This window comes from Rutidosis leptorrhynchoides, chromosome 10, assembly GCF_046630445.1.
Source record: "Rutidosis leptorrhynchoides isolate AG116_Rl617_1_P2 chromosome 10, CSIRO_AGI_Rlap_v1, whole genome shotgun sequence".
NCBI classification, from domain to species: Eukaryota; Viridiplantae; Streptophyta; class Magnoliopsida; order Asterales; family Asteraceae; genus Rutidosis; species Rutidosis leptorrhynchoides.
Window position 1 is genome coordinate 300,401,972 of NC_092342.1, and position 4,632 is coordinate 300,406,603.

Here is a 4,632-nt window from a genome sequence, read left to right on the forward strand (position 1 = left end):
ATGCAAACATTTTATAACTTGGAGTTGTACTTGTAAAATCTCATGGTCAAGGAAACTAAACTATTTCTCTGATAACTGTTTTTCAAATACTATACAACGTTATTTAAAACTGTGATTTACGAGAAAATGAGATAAAACTTGACATGGTATTGTCTATGAATAATTGAAATTTGACATGATAGTGTCTACAAACTTTTTGAACAGGACACGACGTTTTCTACGAACTGTTAATATTAAACCATGGTGATATTCCACTAATAAACATTTTCGGAAATATTATTTCTTAAACATACTGTATTGTTTACCTAAAACATGTAGATTCACTCAACATTATTGTTGATCCGTTTTGCGTGTTTTATTCTCAGGTATTAGTTGCTTCCGCTGTAGAATAATGTTGTTACGTAGAAGTCAAGTCAAGCACTGGGACCAGAGTTAACATTCCGTTAAAGGGATTTTTGACGGGGTGTTAAAGAAAGAAACTCTGAAGTTTGAAGACATTACTAGCAAGCTCCTATCCGAGGAGAAAAGACTGGAAGGTAACGGGGTCTCGTCATCAGAAAGTATGGTACTGTTATGTTCGGATAGGCGGAAGAGAAACTCCGGAAAGAATCTGGTATGCTGGAAGTGCGGAAAAACTGGGCATGTAAGGGTTAATTGTCCAGGTGGAGCTAATTCGGCAAATGGCTCCAAAGGCGCTAATGATGTCTCCGTTGTTACGGAGAGTGACGAATTCCTCTGAAGTCAATCATCCTCATGGTGTGTCCGCGCCACCATAGAAAGGGATGTTCGTTAGCGGTTCCACAAATTGCACATGGTCATTGGTTTGGTATTGATGCAAGGTGTGTGGTGGAAACTGATGTTGTAGCTGATGAAACTTTCGGGAAAACCAAACAGGAAGTTGCACCATAATTGTTCAGCTGGTTATACAACATGTGCCGAGGTGAAATGCTTGGAATGTGATATTCTAAGTGTGATACTCTTTATGGTGGGGTATGATAATTCTGTTAAGAGTTATGATTGTCTGTGAAGACAATGATTGTTGGGTCTTGACAATGTTCGATGAAGATGCAAGTTTTGTCTTTTGGGAGATAATGTCAATGGCATGAAGATGAGGATCTTGAAGTTGTCGTCGAGGAAGCATCTATATCGGTTATCCTTGCAATATGGAAACATGGTTATCTTCTTCTATCCAAAAGGTGGACATTTGTTGGATATAGTTTTGGTTAGAAGAATTGGATATGGTTGCATAGTATTTGTGAAGGATGTTATCCCACATAGGTGGGAGGAAAAAGTTGGAGGGGACTTGCTTGGTTATAAAAGAGGGGTTAAGTCTTCCTTCCAAATTGCACCAATCAATACACTTTAAGTATTTGATTATTTCTTTCTTTCTTACCCTTGTTTGAGAGTTGTTTTAGTTAAATACTTTGGAGAGTGTAGTTGGCTTAAGAGAGTTGTCTATGTCATTGTAATAATTTGTGATATAGTGTATTTCTCTCTTTGGATGCCCGTGATTTTTTCTCTTGTTTTGGAGTTTTCACGTTAAATTCTTGTGTTGTGGATTGTTCTTATTTCTTTACTATTATCATTGGGCTGGGTGTTGGGAATTAGTGAGACCGTAATTTCCCAACACTCAAGACCCTTGGCTTGTTGTTTATTTGAGGATATTTTTTTATCCTTTTGTATATATAATAAAAGTATTTATGATATGTGTTATCGTTATTTAATATTAGGTGCAGTAGTGCAAGATCCAGATCTTATACTAATTTATGGACCTGCGAGTGCCACCTTGGTTTTCAAGCATGACCAATTCGTTATACAGAGATTGTGTAAGCCTACTTTCTCCTTTTGTTTTCTGCTTACACGATATAATAAGCTCATATTACAAGCTTCTGTTACTGCACGTGAAATATCTATAATGCCCGTGACTGATGATAAAGTAGAGGAATTTTATCTGGCCAAGTTAGGAAAGCCAATTTTAGTCACAACTATAACTGTAAAACTTTTTACTGATAGTTTCATAACTTGCCAAAAAACGTAATGTGCAATATAAATACTCAGAAGTCTATTATAGTTTTGTGAAATTCTTACTTCTGACATAGTATATGAGATACTAAAAGTACATCAATTTTTACCTTGTAAGTCTACCTATTGTTACTTCAGCATTAATATTATGAGCTACCATACCTATTGTTAGTTGACGTTTTTATATTGCACACATATGGGACCACTCAAGTACATGAAAGATGGTTTGATTTTGAAAGCCATTCACAGGTTCACTGAAGTGTAGCAAAACTACGGTATGTTGACTTTATTTGTTATTTAAAAATAAACTACTGTATGTTCACTAAAGTTGTCCGAAATGTGTTTTTTACTGCATACAACCTTCTGAATCATCTGATATATTAAGTAGAAGAATGGTATTTGGGGGTACTCCAACCCAAAGGGCTAAATAATTAACTTTGACGTGAACCCATTTTGACCCATTGCCCAACCTGTTTATTTTGCCACCTCTAGAACGTGGCAGAGAATGAACACATGCAGTGAGGTACAAAAAATTTGTTATTATGAAGGAAAGTAATTTATATTAAAAATGGATTCAGATCAAAATTGTTTATGTTGAATAAATAAAAAGTAGTTGTGATGACCCCCAATACTGACAACTCCATATTTTTTCTACCATTAATATATGAAATTTGATGATGAAAACTGCTATATTACTGCAATACTTTGTTTGGGTAAAGCAATTCTATGGGTTCTAAACATATGACTACGTGAGTAAATACTTGCAGCAGATTTTAACCCATTTGGCACTTTGCCTATATATTTGATATGCTTTTTTTTTTTTTTTTTTTTTTTTTTTTTTTTTTTTTTGAATAAATTTGAGACTAAATTGCACTTTCACATACGTTGGTTATATTCTTCCGTCTTCTTGAAACAAATACCTCTATTATTATCTTTTGAGCCAAGTAGTACTTAATATACATTAGTTTGTGAATCTTTTTCTGTCACTGACATATTCCAATGTGATTTTATGTCAAATAGAGAAATTTAACTTGTAGGTTCTTGTAATTTGAGTACAAGAGATGTTACATGAGTTGATTTTAGAGGGAGCATATGTAACTGTTACATTGATCCAACTCTCTTCTACAAATTCTTCTAAAAGTGGTTATTAAGTTATTGGATGTATTTTTTAGTATGTACTAGAGAAACTATTAATATAAGTGGATCGATTCTCTTTAATTTAGTTCAAGTGATATCGAGTCTGGATGTGTCAAATATAATGTTTGAATTGTAAGTTGTATATGATTTTTCCGTGTTGGAAGCAAATAGTCAGTCATAAGAGTTTTCTCCCTTTATATGTTTACTGAAGTTTTTGCTTGTTGTTTACAACGTTAACCAGTAACATCAATCAATCAATGATTCTATTCTAAAACAGAGTAGTAAAAGGTAATGAAAACACTTCCAGTTTGTTTGCAATTATAATGACTTTGCAATATTTCATCGTTATTATTCATTTGTCAACATCGTTATCGTTCGATACACAACATTATAATAAACGAACGATATTTTCTTCCAGCTTTTTGAGTAAACCAATAATATAATGACTCTGATCTATCATGTATGATCCATATGAATCCTCGCGAGTTAAGAACAACCCAAAAAGCCTTTTTGGTTAAATGAATGAATAAACATATAGCGTCATGTAATCTTGGTAGCAAATTAAATGCTGTTTTAATTAAATAGTTTTGTTGAAAGGAAAATAGCTTTGTATTTCAATGCTTATAATCACTATGATGGTTGTGTTGTTTTAAACTGTGTTTTTTAAGATAAGTTGTAAAAAATGCAGCAAATCAAGTTTGGGAAGGTTTTTGTGTATCCCACATCGGCTGGGTGAGATAAACATAGAAGAGGGAGCTGGCTATAAAACCAAAGGCTCAATGAAAGATTAACCATACCTTTTTCTGCCTTTTGGCTAAAATCAAGTGTAGTATCTTCATGGGGGAAAGCCCACTACATTAGTTTGCTAATGGGCTCTTCACGTGTTGCAAAGGCGTTGCACTATTGCCTAGGCCCCACCCCTCCAATATTTAGTCTAGAGTTTAAACTGTTAGGTCTGCCCACCTTCATATATGTAGTTTGAAGTTTAGTTTGTTCATTTGTATCGATGTTCAGTGAATCAAATTTTTCCATTTAATGATTTGGTGAGTTCTAAACCTTTTGTTTCGTAAGGGTAAAATTTATGCACTACATTAGCTTCATAAAGAGTAAAAATAGCACAGATATTTTCACTTTCAGTGTTTTTACCCCCTCAAAATCCAACCAAATAATTATAATTTAAGTTTCTATTATATTTATTTATATGATATGATCGACGAATTCTCCTACAACATCAATCCTTTCTTTTGTAAAATTGTAGTTTTACCGTTAGCCCTTCTACTTTGGTTGCTATTAATGGTGTCAAAGATGGCATTAAAAGGACCAGATGGTTTAAAAATGATCTGTGTCTCAATCTTGTACAACTATTCCTCACCAGGGTCATAGTCCTTGTACAAAACCCAACTCCTCGCATAAATGTAGCCAAATCTTGGTCTCAACCAGAGGACCAATCACATTGTTTAACCTTTGTTCAAA

General features: G+C 33.9%; 1 pseudogene; it reads left to right on the top strand.

The window, feature by feature from the left end:
* Positions 1–3,952: 3,952 nt before the first annotated feature.
* Positions 3,953–4,084, top strand: LOC139873813 (U2 spliceosomal RNA; annotated as a pseudogene).
* The last annotated feature ends 548 nt before the right edge of the window (positions 4,085–4,632 follow it).